Source organism: Macrotis lagotis, chromosome X (assembly GCF_037893015.1).
Source record: "Macrotis lagotis isolate mMagLag1 chromosome X, bilby.v1.9.chrom.fasta, whole genome shotgun sequence".
NCBI lineage: Eukaryota > Metazoa > Chordata > Mammalia > Peramelemorphia > Peramelidae > Macrotis > Macrotis lagotis.
Window position 1 is genome coordinate 49,822,178 of NC_133666.1, and position 20,116 is coordinate 49,842,293.

At 43.0% G+C, this 20,116-nt stretch overlaps 1 protein-coding gene across 2 annotated transcripts in view; it reads left to right on the forward strand.

Annotated features, from left to right (window-relative positions):
* Positions 1-479: 479 nt before the first annotated feature.
* The window catches only part of LOC141498125 (putative G-protein coupled receptor 174), a 43,293-nt gene continuing 23,656 nt past the window's right edge, over positions 480-20,116 (forward strand). Inside the window, exon 1 of one of the 2 annotated variants that reach the window (XM_074201086.1) lies at positions 480-701. The gene's annotated coding sequence lies outside the window, so the exon portion shown is untranslated. The other variant, XM_074201087.1, reaches the window with a different exon arrangement.

The window sequence follows — 20,116 nt, forward strand, 5'->3', positions numbered from 1 at the left end:
TGTCAAATGAGGAGGCTGGCCTAGAGGAGGTGTCTTCCATTTCCAATATTCTAGGTCCTGACTTAGGGAGCAAAATAGTGCAGCTATTCCCTTTGAGAGCTACTTCTTAGCCATCCTAAGAGAAGTGAAACCCAAAGCACCCAAGGGCTGCTGGGAGTTTGGCGTACCCCACTTAGAGGTTCTGCTCTCTCAGTGGAACATACCAAAATTTACCCAGCCACAGAGCCCATCTCCAGATAGAAGGAGACTGGGCGATACCACAAAACCTTGAATGTGACCACACATTTAGAAGACAATACACTCTGGCCTTATAAATAGAAAAGATAGTTGAGCACCCCCCCCCCTCCAAGTGTTAAGCTGTATGGCCTCATCTCATGGGTCCCAGGGCGCAGCCCAGCCTCATTAATCAGAGAGAGGGAGCTGCCCCCTGGGAAACGGAAATGCTCAACGTGCACTCAGTCTCTTGTAGATCTCGCTCTGACATTTCCCTGCCATGTTTTATAACATGGTAGGAGGTTGAAAGCTGTGAGCTTTTTTTTTTTTTTTGGTGAAGGAAGGAAGGAAGACCCACAGTCCCTCTCGAGCAAAGGAGCCAGAATCGATGAACAGATCAGACTGTCAGGTCCGACTGGTTGTTGGATGAGCCCTTTGGGGAGCAGGGGGAGGACTCACTGAAGAAGAAAACTGAGAGAAGTCGCACGGTAGGCATCTCCTTTCTTTCCTGTCTTTTTCTCAAGATGCCCCATCCATAGGGCCCTGTCCCCAACTTGCTCCATCAACTCCCAGGAGCATTTGAGGTATTTACTCAAGGTATTTACCTTGAGTCTGGATTGACCATGGGGATCATTTCCTCTGGATTTGTCTTAATGGGGTGAGTCTGGTGACTGGGTGACTGCTGAGGGGTAGATGGGCCCTTGGGGAGATGAGAATTTTATAGACTCTTGCGGGGGGGGGGCTCTTTTCTGACCTCTCTCCCAATGGTTCTCAAGCAACTGATGCTCTTGGAACGGCCCTAATGGATTTTCCTCTGCAAGGCAGCCATGTGTGGTCTGAGTATCACATACAGAGAGCTGATGCTTGTCCAAAATACTATGTCTTGGACCACAATGCTGGGGGTAACTACAGGTTCTCTTTTGATCATCTACAGAGTAACTAAAATACATAATCTACTTTCCCAACCATTCTCTTTTTTTTCCAGATTTTTATCCATAATAAAAAAATTCGATTGGGCAAATTCTATTGTCTAGGGACCCCAATCTACATGGCTGAAGCTCCCTCACATCCTACCCTATACGTTGAACTCCTGAACTGTTAAAACTCATTGCTTTGGACAAGGCTATCTGAAGAAATTCTTTGAAAAGAGAGGAGGGTAAGGGTGTAAAGACTAAAACAAACCATTTTTTTATAATGAGAGAGGGGAAATAAGACAGATTCCTGCTGTTCTGTTCTTTGTAGATAAGCTTTATCTATTGGAAGAAATATTCAGCGGGGGCCAAAAAAAGAAAACTCAACAACGAATAAAAGGAATTGAGCTTCAGTTTGCAGCTTGCAAACACTTAAACAGTCTTAATTTGTTTGGACTAAACCTAAGTGTCAGTTTACCAGTTTTCTCAAGAGATTTATCTGTGAAAATTCCCTTTAATTTGAAACCAAATGAGTCAAGTTGGAAAGGATGGGGGCTGAGAGCTGCAAAAAGAGGAGAAGGGTAGATTTCTCCTCATTGGGAGGGGACAATGCTGTATTCCTCCCCACCACCCACAAAAGCACTCCCATACTTCTCAGTTCCACTGTCAACTGGGCCACACCAGAACTGCCGGCTAGTATTTTCTATTCTTGCCTGAGAAGGAGAAAATAGCAAACCTTCATAAATGTGAGTTGTTGCTATTGCTCTGCTTTTTGTCATTGGCATGATCGTTGTTGCTGTGGCTGCTGCTGCTGTTGTCGTTTTTATTCAATTCAGTTAGCAGGGCTAATTAGATACACGAATCAGCCAAAGGGCAGCCACAAGAATTTTCAGGTACATGTCTTAGATATGTGGGAGGCGGATCTCCATTCAGCCCCCATCCCCAAGCTGAGTGTGTGAAGTACCAGTTAGCCAATATTCTGAGTCTAAAAATCAAGCCTCTTAGAGAAAAGGCTATGTCCGGTTGAGGGATGATGCTGAATTGTTTGGTCATTTGACTTTGACAAGACTCCACTCCAAGTAATCTGGTTTCTCATCCCAGCTGTACAACTTCCAACTTTCTGACTTGGAGTTATGGTACCTCCTTTGCCTAGGTCTCAGTTTCCTCATCTATCAAAGGAGAGTGTTGAGCTAGTTGATTTAATAAGGTCCCTCCAGCTCTATGAAAATCTATGAAAACCTTGGAAATAGAACCATCAGGACCTCCTTTCTGTTGGGACCACTGGCTTCTGGTGTTGTATACTACCAAGGGGCATAACCAGGCAGTAGATCATCAAGCCAGTTCCATGACATGGAACAAGTGAAATTCCTATTGAAAAATTGAGCAATGAACAAACTAAACTCACCTCTCATTTATAGGTGAGGAAACTTGCCCAAGGTCATATAACTGTTAAGTGTCTGACACTGGATTTTTAACACCCTATGCCATGCTGCCTGAACATAGGGTTTGGTAATCTGAAAATGTGCTCAGCTCTAGGAAAAGAATTCCCCTCCTAATGCCAATGGTTTACCTAAGAGCCACAATAGGTGTCCTGGTAAGGCGGGAAATAACCCCCAGAGCTTTCTGAGCATCAGATTGGAGATGGAGGTCCAGTAGCCCCAGGAACAATTTCCCATCTTTTGAATTTCAGTATCAATGTCTGCTTGAATGACAGAATAGGTTTATAGCCACTGTTTCATTTCTTCCTCACTACAATCCTTTAGATTTGATTTTGAGAAATACTAAGACCCAAGGAAATTGGGTGACTTGACTAGAGTGAGTTATTTAAGAGAACGAGGACTAAAACCCTGTCATCCAGGGTTTTTAACAACTTATGCCAATGCTGCCCAGCAAGGTAAGCAGAAAATGGCACACAGGCAAGACTGCCTGGTTCCAAATGCTGCCTTACTTCTTGCCTCCTGTGTGACCTTGGGCAAGTGTTTTCCCTGCCCTCGGTTTCATCATCTGGACAGTATGGGTATCAGACTAGGTGACTTCTGTACTTTGTTTCCATTCTCCATCTTTGATTTTCTGATGCTAGTCATTGAGAAAAGTGAAAGGAGCTCATTGTAAATCCCCCTCAGCAACCTCTCCAAATAGGGAGTTTCTCCCCATAGTCTGGTCAATGCAGCCTTCATTCCTATTCATTCATTCATTCATTCACTCATTCATCCAATCTATCCATCTATTCATCCATCCCTTCATCCAGTGAGTATTTATTAGGTATCTGTTGTACAAGGTTCTAGAGATGTAAAGCCAAAAAGGAAATGATGCTTGCTCTCAATGAGCTTCCATTGTTTAGAGTGGGGACATAGATGAATAATTCCAAATATGAACAGAATAAAGTCAGTCATTTGGGGAAGAAGGGCACTAACAACCAAGAGGAGGGAATGAAGTCTTGAAGGAATGTGTTCAGGGGCAGGGTTTTGGTGATGGCAGGGTTGGAGTCAGGTAATCAGGGTTGGAATTCCAGTTCTGCCACTTACTATCTGTGTGAGCTTGGGCAGGTCATTTCACCTTTGTAGGCCTCGGTTTCCTCATCTGTAAAGGGAGGAAGTCAGCCTATATGGCTTCTGATGTTCCTTCAAGGACATCCTCTGATGTCCAAGCTGGCTATCTCTTGCTTCCAAGGTCTGCTCCTATGGCAGAGGTGGCCTTCCAAAGGTTCTGCCAGCAAAGGACTTGGCCTGACAGGTCTTGCCAAGTATCAGAAGCCTGGCCATTAGCTGATGAATTTTTCATGGACCATTACTCATAAAACCAGCTCTGGCAATGTGGAGGGGCTGTTGTCTGTGTCAGAGGAGGGAACTCTTACTCATATGGAACCCCACATGCTGAGGGGGAGGAGATGCCAAGTGCCTCATAATCAAATGAGCAAAGATTGGGAGGAAGGATGATTGCTTCCTCTGCTTGATTCTATATTTATTTCAACTAGCTCTGTAAGTCTGAGATACCCGATTGAGACTTGAGGGAGCAGCCCTATCTCCTCACCAAGGCAGACATCTTCTTCCAAGTCTAGTGGGTTCTGAACTGTCTGACTCCCACACTTATCTTTGCTGACTTTAACTTTGGGTTACACATCTGATAAATGGAGAGCATTAAGCAGCCTGTGGTGGACCCCTAGTCCCTAAGAATTCCCATGAGTTTGACTTTGGGAAATATAGATTGTTTGGGGGCTTCTGGCTGTGTAGAGTCAGAGATCACAAAAGGAAAGACCTTAGAGTTCATCCAGTACAACCTTATCATTTTATAGATGAGGAGATGATCCAGAGTCATTCAGATAATAAGTGACAGGATCAGGATTTGAACCCCAAATTTTAGAGTTTAGAAAGCTCTTTTGTACCCATCCTTTCATTTGAGTCTTATAACAGCCCTATGAAATGCAAGCAGTACAGGAAATATTATCCCTATTTTTAATGGGCAGAAACTGAGTCTTAGAGGAAATGAAGTGACTTGCCCAAGGCCACACAGTTAGTGGTAGTATCAGGACTAGAGTCTAGGCCTTCCCGACTCTACCACTTACTATCTGTGTGACCTTGGGCAAGTCCTTTCCCTTCCTCCAAGACTGTTTCCACCTCAGAAAAATGAGAAGGCTGTTCGAAATTTCTCCAAGGTCCCTTCTAATTGTAACACTGTGTTTTCTGAGACCTCTTCCGATTCTTCTATTTTCTGTTCTAAGGTCTCTCCCAGTTCTGAGTTCATGCTCTAAGATTCCTCTCAGCTTTGACATTTTCTGCCCTTATGTCCCTTCTCTCTATGACATTCTCTTGCCTAGGGTCCCCTCCACTCCTAGTATTTTGTAGTCTATTTCTTGATTTCTTGAATTTTCATATCAACAGATAATGGGAAGTCAGATTGATTGTACAAATGATAACTGGCAAGAAAATTCCTCCAAACTGTTGAAACATCTTTTTTTTCATTTTGAATTAAAAAAAAATAAGATTCCTCTTTCTTCTTCCAGGAAGGCAAAAGCTATTGAGACTAATGTACATTTGGCACTGGGACAGGTCTAGTGGATTAAGTTTAAGCATCAAGGAGCTGCCCTGGACAGATTTGTAAACAAGCCCTCCCCTTCCCAGTAAAGGGAACTGGAATTATCTTTAACACAATGTGGCAATAAAACTCCTTAGAATTTTACTATCAAATTAAAAACTGTCAGCTGTGCAGAAAATGCTGCCGGAAATGAGGTTGGGTTGAAATTTGCCAAGCTCCTTGAAGTGATGAGGGATTATCCAATTCATTTGGTCATTGGAGAAAGAGGAATTGAACAATCCAGGGCAATTAACCACACATTTGTCCTTACTGGGAAGAGGAAAATAGCATCATCATTCTGGACAAAAAAAAAATCAGAGGATGCTCAAAAAAAACCAGATTACAAGTAGAAATTTTGAAGCTTTAAAAAAATCTAGTCAAAGATAATTTCTTGTTTCTTTGATGCCAAAGAGGATCACCTACTTGATTCCATAAGAACTGAACCCTTTGCCCTTCTGGTGACCTATTCTCTTCCCTGCACTTTTCTTCCCTCTCCTCTTCATGGGCCTATAATGACAAAAATTCAATGTCTTGGATGTTACTTAAGCATCTGCTGTATGCAAAGTATTCACCCAGATTCTGGGATCTCAAAGACAAAATGCAAAAACAACCCTGGACCTTGAAAAGCTTATATTCCATTGGAGATTCCTGAGTCTGGGATGGAACCCCTCTACAATGTGGCTCTCTCATCTGATTTCATCTGATTTCTCTTCATGCACTCTCATTCCATTCAAACTAGTCAGTTTGAATCTCCATTGCTTCCTCCTGTAGGATGCCCTTCCCAAATAGAGATATATATCTATGCATGTTTGTTTTTAGCCTGCTTCATTCATGTCTAACTCAAAATGTCCCTGTTTGGGGTTTTCTTGGCAGATACTAGAGTAGTTTGCCATTTCCTTCTCCAGCTTATTTTATACACGAGGAAACTGAGGCAAATGGGGTGAAGTGACTTGCCTAGGTCACACAGCTAGTAAGTATCTGAGGCCAAATTTGAACTCAGGAAGAGGAGTTTTCTGACTTCAGGCCCAGTATTCTATCTAGTATACCACTTAGGTGCTATAGCTGGATAGATGGAAAGATATTGCTATCTATATCTATGAATATATGTCTACATATATCATATACATATATGTGTGTGTATGTGTTCATATATCTATCTATATGTATGTCTGATTCCTAGTGCTAGTACACAGTAGATAATAAATGTTTGTTGAATGGAATTGAATTTTGGAGGGGGAAGATGACAACATGTAAAGAGACAGTCCTCTGAAATAAGGGAACTGGCTCGGGCAACAATATGAAATCTTGATTGGATTGGAGAGAATAAAGACTTAGGAAGACTTGGGAGAAAAGGAATTGCCATATTCTGGGCAGGTGATAATACAGTTCTCTTCTAGGGAGATTGCAGAGGAAATCACAAGGGGGTAGACTGGAGAGACTTTAGAGGTAGGATTAGTAGGAGCTAGTAAACGATTGAATGGGAGGAGAAAGGACCTGTGATCCTTGAATTTTTGGACACTGGAGAATGATGGAGCTATTTGCAACTGGGAGAAATAGTGATAGTCCTAAAAAAAGCAGTTAAAGCGAAATGATAAGGAGTCAAGTTTGGGACCAGTTGAATGTATGGAGGCAGAATGACATCCAGGGAAAGATGTCCTAGAGGCAGTTGGAAATAAAAGGTCTAAAGCTTTGGAGTTAAGGAGAGCTCTAATAATATCGACCTGAGAATTATCTACACAGAGAGAATACTTGAAGCTCTGGGAGTATAAAAGATAGAGAGTTATGGGAGGGAAAAAGGGAGAGGAGGAGAGGAGAAGAGAGGTGAGGAGAGGAAGGGAGAAGAGGAAAGGAGAAGAGAGGAGAGGAAAGGGGAGGACAACTGTAGAGAAGGAATTGCTAGAAGGAATTCTACCAGTGAAACCACCACAGCAGCCCTGAGCTGTCTCCCTATCTCCTTATTGCCTAGTTTGCATGGTGGGGGGGGGGGGTAGGACAAGTGGGGAAAAGGTGTTCCAAAGGTATCACTTTGGAAATGTTTGCAATTGGGCTTACAAGGACAAGATCAAGATGGCAGGGTTGGGTGGGTGGTTTGGGGGCTGCTTGGAGTCATTGCTCAGACTTCCAAAGAGGGGCGGACCAGGAGATATGAGGGACACAGTTAATTTTGTCCAGTTCTGGGCTCATGTAATTAATTGTACAGCTTTGAGAACATTGTGTGATCTGCTGAGAACAGTGCTATTTCTCAGAATAAATAAAGTATGACCCAGGTCATACTGTACACAAGGTAATAAGCATCACTACAGGAGAAATAATTGCATCGCATGTGGAGAAATATTTGTACCCAATTATGTCTTTCCAAAGGGAACGGAAAAAAAAGAATTCTGGGAACATTAAAATGGAAAGTTTCTGTGACATGACCACCGTTTTTTATCTGGCCTTATGATTTTATTGAGGTAGGGGAATCAATCAATCAACAAGCATTTCTTAAAGGTCAGATCTTGTGTCATTAGCAAACACAAAAAGGGCAACAATTCCTAATATCACAAGTCTTATGTTCCATTGGAGGAACACAATGTATATATGCATGGATATCTCCAAAAGCGAATGCCTAGTAACTGGAAGGAGGGCACCAGCAGCTGGGAGGGTGAAAAAAAAAACTTCATGATTATAGGAGGTAGCATTTGCCTTGAGTTTTGAAAAAACTTTGGAATTTGAAGAGGTAGAGATGCGGAAGGAGAGCATTCCAAGCATGGAGATCCAGTCAGTGTAGACATGGAGTTGGGAAATGGAACATGCTCTGGTAGGAACATTAAGAAGGCTGCTTTGGGTGGACCAGAGAGTGTCCTTCTGAAGGGGAGGAAGATACACTGAAACTGAGTTGTGAAACTGTCAATGGGCAACTAGCCTCCACTAAATCCAGGTCTATAACTCTTACCTTCCAATCTCCCAGGATCCCCTGGGGGTACTGACACAGGAAGTGATCTCCCTGCAGCCACACAATGTAGCACAAGGACCTAAACCTAGGTCTTCCTAATTCAAGGCCAATATACTAGGTAGCCTCATGGAGCAAAAGCAGGGTTAATTATCCAAGTTTGCAAGTTATTTCCTGGCTGTCATTTGCTCAAAAAATGTAGCTAAAAGGGCAGGCAGCCAATATCTGGAGGCTGTGAGCAGGCCTCCCCACACCTCCAATTCATGCAGTTCTACAGGTTGAGTTCCCTGGTTAGGAGCACAATCCGAGTTCAGTTTTCTCTTTTGCTAACCCTACCCAACACACACAAACAGACACACATGCATACACATACAGACACACACATATATGTGTGTATATATAATATATATATATATATTATATACACACACACACCCATGGATTCACACACTTTTCTTTTCTTCACTTTTTCCTTCTATGATGCATCTGAGCCCTTGATACATTTAACCAGGATCAGATGCAAGGAGACAGGACCAGGCTAGTGGGAAGCCCCAAGCTAACAACTAGATGGGGAACATACCCTGAAGCTCAAGAAGACTGTCCTTTTATCGGGGTCTGGGAACCTGAATCCAAACATAACCCCATACATGTGCAGACATGCCGCCCTGTCTCATTTTGAGTAGCCCTAGAAGGAGGTGAGAAAAGTTCATTCTCCATCTGTAAAACATCAGGGTCCTTTCAATTTAACAGCCAACAGGATTTAATTCCCAAATTCAAAACTTGATTTGGGAAGCCAGGTTTGATTTTTGGCAAAGTTTCTCTTTGCTCAGTTGAAAATAATTTCTCAGGGCTTGGGATATGAAGGGGCTTTTATTTGCCCACCCAGTCTCCCTGGCACTGCTGGTAACCTTGTCTACTGACTCAGGGTGCCAGCCTAGAATCTGGGTGAAGCAGCTGGCAGCAGCTGCTGGTAAGAGCCACTGGCTGCTACCAAAGGATGGAGAGGAAAGAACTAGAGGGCAGTAGATTACCACAGAAAAAATACAGAGAGGTGATAGAAATAGAGAAGGAAAGGGAATAAGCATTTATATAGCCCAGTTGAGAAACTGAGGAAAACAGACGTTAAGTGACTTTACCCAGGGTCACATAGCTAGTAAGAGTCTGAGGTAAAAGCTTGACTCCCAATCGTCCTGATTCCAGACCCAGCACTCTCTCCACTGTAGCACCACCTAGCTACCCCAAATTAAATGGAAGGCATGAACCCTCAGAGAGATGACTGCTAGGAGCAAGGAGGCCCAGGCCATTGGCACACTTCTACTGTCCCTTCCATTAAGTGTCTCTATGGTTGACCTCTTTAGTCCAAACTTCATTCCTTTTGATTGTACAACCTTATATAGACCAACCATGTGAGTGGCAGAATGCTTCATAGGACCACTGAGTTAGAACTGAAAGGGACCTCAGACTGTCTAATCCAATGCCTTCCATTTACAAATGAGGAAATAGATACACAGAAACAGAGAAAGACTTGTCCAAGATTACACAGCTAGTTAATAGCAGACTTGGAATTTGAACCCATGCCCTCTGACATCAAACTGTCTTCTTTTCCACTGTTCCATGCTACAGATAGCTGTTTTGGCTTGTCTAGATTTCATCTCACTTTGGGAAATAAACTTATTACTTTAGACTGCTTTAATATAACATAGTTTTCCCCTCAGTGACTGGAAGCAGCAGGCAGACCTTACTTTAGTAGGGAACTTACTGGGTGCCTGTGGGGCTGGACCAGATCAGGAAATCAAACAATTATCCAGGGTGGGAAGGCAACTCGGAAGACATTCATCTCAATCTCTTCTGGAACAGGAGTGCCCACTCAATCCCTTGCAGTAAATTAATTATCTTCCATTCTCTATATGGAGACCTCCAGCAAGATGGAGCCCTCTCCCTCTCAAGGAAATTCCTCTTTGCAACCACTCCACTTTGGGACCATCCCAATTATTGGGAAGTATTCTCCTTCCTTCGAGCGGAAATTGGTCTCCATCTAGAAATTCCAATTCAGTTCTAGCCAATGAGCATTTAGGAAGCTTACTCTATGTGCCAGCTGCTAGGCATTCAGGGACAAAGAATGGACCCATTCTTATGCTCAAGGAGCTTACATCTTCAGAGGAGATTCTAACAGTGCACAAAGGAGATGCAATATCATCTACAGGGGAAAGAGCATCATCAATGGAAATCAATCCATGGGAATAGTTGTGGTCCTGCCCCCAGGTTCTCAACTGTATCACCTTCCATCTACTCTGAATCTGTCTTACATAGTTGCTTAATGATCATCTTCCCCATTAGAATGCAAGCTCCTTGAGGACAGAGGCTGGGTTTGCCTTTTCTTTGTAGCCTCAGCCCTTAGCACAGTGCCTGAATACAGTAAGCACTTAATGAAACTTATTGACTCTCTCTCTCTGCCCTGAATTAGGAAACTAGTTAGCCTAAACCACACAAGGAAATGGGAAAAGATTTATGTAAATACATCTTGTTTGAAATCATTCAGAAATGAAGGAGAAGGAGAAACCAAAAAGGAGACCAAACAGAACAAGTCTAAAACTTTCTTCCATATGACACCCCTCCTGAATACTTAAGGACAGCTATCAGGACCCCCTGGAATATTTTTTTTCCTCCAGCCCAAATATCCCCAGGTCCTTTGACTGATCCTCATATGATACAAAAAAGCAGCTAGATGGCACTGCAGTGGATCAAGTACAGGGCCTAAAGTCAGGAAGACCTGAGTTCAAATCCAGCCCCATACACTTACTAGTTGTGTGACCTGGGCAAGTCACCGAGTTTTACTCAGTTGCCTCATTTTTAAATGAACTGGAGAAAAAAAATAGTAAACTACTCTGGTACCTTTGCCAAAAATCCCCAAAATGACTCACAAAGAATCGGATGACTGAAAAAAAGATTGAACAACAATAAGATATGACCCATGGACTCAAGCCTCTCATGAATAAATATTTTTTGGAGTTCCCAAAGAGGAAATAGTTGACTCATTATTAGGACAAAGTAAGAATATAAGATAGAAAGAAAGAGAAAGGGGGAAAGGAAAGGAAAGAAAACAGCCCCAAACTGGTACAATTTCTGAAAAACTAGAAGAAAATGTAGACCCCAAACAAGCCATTTATTTATTTGTTGTTTATTCCTTAGGTTCTGCCTTACAAAAGGCCAAGGACAAGATCTTGGCTTGTATTTTCCATGTTTGTTTTTGTTGATGTTTATTAAGTTTATTTAAAATTTTAAAAGAAAATAGGGACTAAAACAGGCTGAAATAACAAGTATAGATTCACACTGTTTCCCTCCAGTGGATGGACTATTAAGTGTTTCTTATGCCCCCAAGAAAGATGGCCACTGGTCTTATAGAGTATAGTACAATAGAAAGTGCCATACTTGAAGACAAGGAGGTCTAGGTTTCAATCCCAAGAATGCCACTTAGTTGCTGTGTGACTTCACTAAGCCCCTCGGCCTCTCTAAGCTTCAGTTTCCTCATCCGTAAAATAGGAACAGTAATACTTGAACTACCAACCTCCTAGGTGTGTTGCCAGCAAAGTGCTTTGTAAGCTAAAAAGTGTTAGAGAAAGATTAATGGCTTAGGAAAAGATTACGTATCAAAGTGCCGGTCTTCTTGCTTTGTAGAGGTCATAGGATTTTAAAGCGACTGCTAGGAGGGACTTTAGGGATCATGAAGTCCAATCCTTTCATTCAAAAAGGAAGAAACTGGGGCCCAGGGAGAGGAAGTAACTTTTTCAAGGTCACATAACTGGAACAAGTCAAAGAAGTTGGCTTGTTTTTTGCTAATCAAGTGGCTGATTTTTTCAAAGTTGAAGCCTTGTTGCTCCCAGATCCAGCCTTAGGATTTTATCATTGAGTATGGCAGAAGAGAGGATTTCACTCTAGAGAAGAAGCTAGATGAGATCAAAGGGAATCTTTCATTTCCAAAAGAAGTAAGAGGAAGGAAGGATGAGAAAAGTGATACAGAAACAAAAAAAACAAAGAATTGTGCCTTGCACTGTCCCTCCTGGAGATTCTTAATCTGGGGGTTGGGAGTTAGAGTTATAGAAAAAATATACTCTCCTTCATATACAAAAACAGAAGGAGGAGGAGGAGGGGCAGGAAGAAAAGGAGGAAGCATGGAGAAAAAAGAGGAGAAGGAAGGAAGAAAAGAAAAGAGGAAGAAGAGGAGGAGGAAGATGAGGAGGAGGAAGAAGAGGGAGTAAGAAAAGGAGGAGAAAGAACAGGAACAGAGAGGAAGATGAGAAGAAGAAGAAAAAGGAGGAGGAAGAAGAAGGAGGCGAAGGAGGAATATAGAGAGGAGGAGGAAAAAGAAAAGGGACAGGGAGGAAGAGGAGAAGGAAGAAGGAAGAGGAGGAGGAGGAAAAAGAAGAAAATCATTACATTTCTCAGTGCTCTAGGTCCTCAACACTCCCAAGTATGTCAGAATCAGATTAAAACATAAAAGGTAGTACCTAACAAAGTAAATAAAAATGTAGGAGATAATGTTAGCATGTGGTTTTCAAAGTCAATATGCAGCAAGCAGGGTCCTTATGTACAGTTTAGTGACCCGTGTTTCTCGTTGACACCGCTGCTGTAGGCAACTCTTTTAAGACGTAGTTGTACAGCCGAGCTGATCTGAGTTAGTTGAGGGAATTTCCTCACCTATGAAGAGAGAAGAAGGGATTGTGTACTTCTAATGCACCAACTTTTTACTAGGTGCTGTGCTAATCGATTTCCAAACATTAGCACATGTGATAAAAGCATAGGTCTGGCCGACAGTGACAATAACATCACCCCAATAACTACAGGTATTTCTAGCATCTTAAAGTCTCCACAGCACCTTCCCATCATGGTCACCACTGATCTCAGAAACTGCAGAGGAAGGTTGCCCTAAACCCAAGCAGCCCATTCCCAATGGCACACCCCTGTTCATTAGGGAGTTTTTCCTTAGACCAAACAAAAATTCCCTTCCCACTAATAGACATCATTTTTAAGAACTGTAAGTTTTCCAATGTGTCTTCCTCCCAACAGTTTAAGTGCTAGGCAGGTGGTGTAAGTATTATGACATTAGCTCCATTTTCGAGCAAGGGATTATCCATCCTTATGGTTCAGAAAGGTGAGCTGACTTGCCCAGGGTCACAGAGTCGGTGAGCTTTCCAGCTGGGGCTCAGGGCCGGGTCTCCTGACTCCAAATCTAACACTCTTTCCTCTGTTCTACACTAGGGAGTTGGAGGGGGTGGGGGAGCACAGTGGGTGTGCCTCTGTGCAAATTTCCGATCTGTTGCACGCTGGGCTTTATCCATTTAAACACACCCCAGAGAGTTCTGTTGCATCTGTTGAACTAAATTCATCTGTCTTTTACCTGTTATTCTAAACCAAATTATAGTGTAAAACTCATGGGAAGCAACTGCTGCCTTCCCTCCCTCTCTCTCTCTTTCCCTCTCTCTCTCTTTTTTTTTCTTTTAGCTGAAAGGTTTCTTTCAGCATACAGGGACAGCACACTTGGCAAGGCTTATAATGGGGGATGCCAGGGAGAGAGCAAATGGTTAAAAGGTTTGCAGCTGGAGGAGCAAGGAGGATCATGGGAGCATGGTTAATCCATATGCAGGAGAATTGAGAGCCAAGTGCTGTTTATGGTCTTTATGGTCTTGAATTTTCCAAATTGCACACTGAGGGGCCCCATGTTGCTCCAGATTAAAACTGGACTTTTGCCCTAAGCCTGGTAGCCCAAGTCCTTCTACAGAGCCGAATAATTCCTCTACAAGGAACACTTGGCACTTTCCAGTTTGAGTGTTTCCCCCACAATCTAGCATGATGAAATGCTTCTTCGATACCTCAAACTCCTCAAAGACAAAGGCTGTTTCATTTTCTGCTTCTGTGTCCCCAGTGTCTAAACTGGTGTCTGACCCATAGTAGGTCCTTAATAAGTGGATTGGATTGGTTGGACCTACAAGCTCAGTGATTGATATGAGTGTGTCCCCAGTGAGAAAGATCATAATCAATCCATTCTTTTGCTTCTATCTCCTCATGGAAGTCCTATGGTAGGAAGTCCACCCAATTTCTGGAAGACCACCTCTGAGTCTTTTACCACTCTGTAGGTCAAAACAGCTATAGCTCAATCCCTTTAGGATTATGGCCTCTCACTGGCCAATGGGGAAGGGAAGGGAAGGGAAGGGAAAAGGGAGAACAAGAATGTGTATTTGCTATGTATCAGTTGCTATGCTAAGCACTTCACAAATATTTGATTTTCATAACCTATGGGGACAGGTCCCATTATTAACCCATTTGATAGCAAGAAAAACTGAGGCAACTAGAGATTAAATGAATTGCACAATGTCACACAGCTAATACGTGTTAACTCCTGATGTGAATGAAATCCCAGGTCCACTCCCTATCCCTATAGACATATTTGTCCTGAACTTGTGTTTTCTTCAATAAACATGGGAATTAGTTTGGAGACCCCTGTCTCTGATGCATTAATTTCCAGGCATAGGCAGAGGTGTCAAACACATGAGTGCGGAGGTCTCACTCCCATGTGAGGTCTCACTCCCAAATTCAACCTGGACCAGATTAAAATGTAATTGGAGAGGACTGAACAAAATAAACACAAATACAATCAATGAAAGCTAACATCACATTTTAAGACTAAATTCATCTGTGGTCCATGGGGGTCTTTCTGTATGGATTACTGGTCCCTTTCTATTTGAGTTGGACACCACTGGTCTTAGAGAATTGCCTGGGACACAGAGAGATTAGGTGGCTTTCTCAAGGTCATACAACTAGCATGTGTCAGACAGGTCTTAAACCCATGTCTTCTCACCCTGAGACCATGCCTCCCTTTTTGCCTTAGACTGCCCAGAACAAGGACTAAATGAGCCAAAAGATTGAAGATCTTCTTTCAGTAGTTTGTTTCTCTAAAGGACCTGGTATTTCATCAGTGTGGGCACTCCCTCCTTTGGCACAAATCATACCCTCTTTTTTTGTAGGGCAATGAGGTTTGATAATTGACCCAAGGTCACACAGCTAGTAAGTATCAAGTGTCTGAGGTTGGATTTGAACTCAGGTCTTCCTGACTCCAGGACCAGTGCTCTATCCACTGTGCTATCTAGCTATATCATACCCTCTTGATGCCTAAGTAGATTATTTTCATGAACTGTTTGGGGGGGGGGGGGCGGGGATGGCTTTCTGGTGTTGAAATTCTTTAAGGATAACATGGCTAGTCCCTGGCTGGTTGCTAGAATATTCTAGAAGCCTTTCCAGCTTGGTTGAAGCTACAGAGGTTTTGCTTCAATACTGTAGCCTTCAAGAATTTATCTTGAAGGAGGAGACATCTCCATGGTACCACGAGGCATCAGAGGAGAAAAAGATTCACTTATTCTCTTTTTAAAATGGAGTAGAGAGCAGCTAAGTGGCACAGTGGATAGAGCACTACCCCGGAGTCAGAAAGGCCTGAGTTCAAATGTGACCTCAGCCACTTAATATTTACCTATCTTGTGACTTTGAGAAAGTCACTTAACCCTATTGCCTTAAATAAATTTTAAAAAAATGAATTAGATGCAGAAAACCAGAACCTATGCTGCCAGGCTCTCATCTCTAGCATCCACTCAAGGGATGAGCCATTTTAATAGGAATGTCTGAGAACAACTAGCTATGTTTCTTTGGTGTTTATTCAATGGCAAAGATGAATTCAATAGCTCTCAATTCTGTCCCTGTGAACTCTGCTCTGGACTGTGCCTACTGATCTGCTCTGTTTAGGTGGCATCTGGCCAGTCCTCACACAAGAAAGGAAGGATTAAGTACCAAGTTAATTTTCACCTTCTCCACCTAAATTTCCTTTTCTAACCAGAATTAAAATCACAGAATTTCTAAGTTGAAAAAGGAGCTCAAAGTCTCTCTCTCTGATCCAGCCAGTCCTCAGACAGGACTTTCCCCCATACCATCCTGATCGAGGGGTCAGTGACTGGATGGAAAGCTCATTTCCTCTTGAGGTGACCCATTCGATTTGGGGGCAGCTTCCTCAGGAGGCCATTTTCTTACCACAAGGCTTAATGAATTTGCCTCTTTGCAACTTCTATATAGGACATGGTTAACTTCTCTTCCCTTCAGGTACTGAAAGATAACTACCATGTCCAAGTCCAAGTCTGGCCTTAGCATTCCTTGTTCTTTCACTTGTTGATGACTTGGTGCTTAAGTTACAGCATTCCTGAGGCTGGTTCCTTTTCTAGAAAAGGAAGGGTTTGAGATATTTTGTCTCTGAAGTCCCTTCTAGCTCTTGATTGACCATCTTATATGCAACCTTGAACGAGTGACTTCATCTCCCTGGATCTCAGTTTCCTCATCTGTAAAAGGAGGGTGTTGAGATAGATGGTCTCGGAGCTGCTCTCTACCCCCCAATATGGGATAGTCTTCAGATCTCTCGCTATGTTGATCACTTTCTTCTGGATGGGCTCAAGTTTATCAATGGCTTTCCTAAAATGTGTGGCCTAGAACTTAGCACAATTGGCCAGATATGGCCAGACCATGGTGGTACTTCCTGGGCAAGCAGTCAAACAGAGCTTCTTCAGACCTGGCTTTGTGGTTTGCTCAGTGGCTGGGCTGGTGCGGGTCGGGCACACTCTTATAACTCCTTTGCTGGACCCTTCTCATAGGGACAGCAGATTTGAGAAAAGAGCTTTTGTCTAGTTTGGCCTCTCCCCCTGCTCTCACCACTTAGCAGGCACCTGTTCTATATCCATTCCTGTGCCATGTTCTAGAAGATTCAACAAAGAAAGGAGCTTATGTTCTACCGGATAGGCACAGTTGGATATTGCCCACCCTCTCTCTCATGCCTTTCTCCTCCTCCAAGATCCACTCCCCCAACATTATCTTCCCAAGGAAGGCAAAATCACTTACTGAGCTTCCCCAAATGGACCTATCGTCGCCACACACTGGTGATATTATAGAAGAAGATATTATAGAGAAGGTGTCACATGCTTAATAAATGTTTGCTGACTTGACTTAACCTCATAATAACCCTAGGAGGTAAGGGCTATAGTTATTACCCTTATTTAACAGTGGAGAAACTGAGGCTTAGAGATTACATTGACTTTATGATGATCACATAACTAGCAAGATCTGAGGGCAGGTCTGAAGACAAACGGAACACTCTCCCAGCTCCATTAGGCTGTCTCTCCCTCCTCTCCCCTGCTCTTTTCTCTTGCCAGCCTTGGATCCCATGGTCTCAGGGTCCTGATCTCTGTTTTCTAAGGTGAAATTCATAAGGACCTCCTGGTGACACAAAACCTCAACCCAAATAGATGACTCTTTAATGATGGGATTTCCAGTCCAGTAGGGGAGATATTTGTGGGCACAGGGACCTTTTGGTGACCCTCCAATCAAGTCATACAGACTACAGCCTATTCTGTTTGCACATCAGGCTGGGAAAATTTGGGGTACAAAATGTATATTATAACACAGCTGTACTGACAGGCTGCTAGGCCTTAATCCACTCAATCAACAGGCATTGAAACAGCTGTGGTCGTGAGAACTTCCTCCTAAGAAGATTCCTGACTGAGAAAACACATTTGCTGTCCTCCAGTCACAATGAGAGGGGGGGGGGGCTGTGGAATTCTTTTACAGTAGATCTGAGTAGCTGAGAGCCTTGGGAATCACAAGGGACCCTCCAGCTGTCCCATGTTTCAGGGCTTTACCTGTCTTTCACTCTTCCCTAGGCCTTCTCTAAGCCCAGGGGGACTCCTAGAGGCAAGGGGAATTCTTCTCTCCTCCATGTTAGCCAGCCTCTCCCAAACTACCTCCCCTAACCCCCTTGCATCAGGATTCTATGTGTCCAGCAGGTAGTGGACCTGGAACCAGGAGGTCTGCCTGACAATCCTGCCTCAGCTGGGGAACTCCTGGAACAAGTCATTTCAGTTGGAGAGTTTTGTTCTATAATCCTTTGATTTCCAACATAGAAACTTGGGTTGTGGAACTATCAGGGACCTCTGAGATCATCTAGATTTTTAGATGAAGAAAATGAGACTCCCCAGAAATGGCACAGCTTAACCAAAGTGCCAAGCTTGGATTGGAATTCAAGGGTTTCTTGAATCCAAGTCTAGTACTCTCCTAGTGATATGAGCTCTCTTGTCTGAGCCTCAGTTTTCTCATCTGTTGAAAGGGTTTGTTGTGAGAGAAAGAAGTAGGTGGCAGCTAGTTGGTGCAGTGGTTAGAACACTCCACCTCGAATCAAAAAGTTTTCGTTGAGTCATTTTTCAGTTGTGCCCAACTCCTTGTGATCCCATTGAGGGCTTTCTTAGTAAAAATACTGAAATGCTTTGCCATTTTCTTTTCCATTTCATTTCACTGAGGCAAACAGGATTAAGTGACTTTCCCAGGGTCCCACAGTTAGGCCAGATTTGAACTCAGGAAGGTGAATCTTTCCAATTCCAGGCTCAAAACTCTATCCACTGCAGTGCCACTTAACTGCCCTTGAAGGAATCTAGGGATCCTATAAATCAGAGCTGAGGAATAAATGCTGTCTTGGTTCAACCTACAGAAACACTTAGAATCAAGAAATGAGGTGCCCATGATGGGGAATGGCATAAAGGCCAATTGGGCTGGACTATGGAGCATCCAAAGTGTAGCCAGGCTAGAAAAGACTAGAAGGGTTGACTACAGTCAAACTGGGAAAGCTTGCAAATGCTAGGCTAAAGGGACCTCTTGCTGCAAACCTACTGGGTTTGCATCTCCTCATGAAAATGTTCCCATACAATGAAGTAGGTCACATTCCAACGGGATCATGCAGGCTGGGTGCAGATCACTAGTTCTGTGATACTGTCTTCTCTTTCCCAGTCTCCAAAGGGGGATACCAGAAAATGTGGAGACCCAATCCATTGTTCCCCTTTCTGAAAGTGAGCATCTCTAACATAGATGGTCTCACTGTCAGCCATCAGATCCAGGTTTCTTTTCCTATTAATGCATTTGAAAGAAAGAACATACAGAGGGGGAAATGCATTACATTCTGGGAAGGAAAATTCAAATCCATCACTAAAGGCCTGATGATGGGACCAACACAACTGGGACCCTGAACTGGGCAGTGAAAACTGGGTTAGCTCAAATACCAGGTCATCAGTGGTTCACCGATGCCCCAAGGTGGGAGGAACTGAGCAGGGGGCAGAATTTGAAGGGAGTATTATCAACTCATTTTTGTGAGAAAGTGTTTTTATAACCATGATCTGAGGATACTAAATGCTTTCTAGAAGTGCAGTCAGGAGAGAGAAAGAGACAAAGACAGAGACAGAGACAGAGACAGAGACAGAAAGAGATAAAGAGAGTAATCTAATAACCTAGAAAACTTAGAAGGCCAACCTTCCAGTGCTGAAAAAGACAGTCATTTAGTAGCAATGAATCGGCTATTCTGGAAACAACTGGGGTTTGAGGAAGTGGAGTATAATGGATAGAGGGCAGCTCTGAGAGTCAGAAAGACCTAGATACCAGGTCCATCCTGGCTGTGTGACCCTGGACAAGTCACCTAAGCTCTTGCCTCAGGCAACTCTCTAAGACTAACTTTCAGAGAAGGTGCTGAATTACATTTATAGGGGGAATTTCTTCTACTCCAAAGTTCTCTATACCAGTGAAATAATTTGTAGTCCCTATCTCCATATATAGAGATATATACATTTATATTAACCAGTTCATATTTATAAATATACTTTTTAAAGATATTCTACCATTTCTGGGCTGAGTATCATAGATGTATCATGCATACATAGTCTATTTTGGGTCATCTAATTCAACTGAGTGATCTTACAGCATCTTATGACTTCTGGAAGTTGGATCAGAATCTTACAGAACAGAATATTTAGCTAATTCTCTGATTATACAGAGGAAGACATTATAAGGCCAATTCACCAGGACCAGGTCAACCCAGGGTGCTGGATTTTAAGGGTACTGACAGCATGTATAGTCACACACCAGGGAA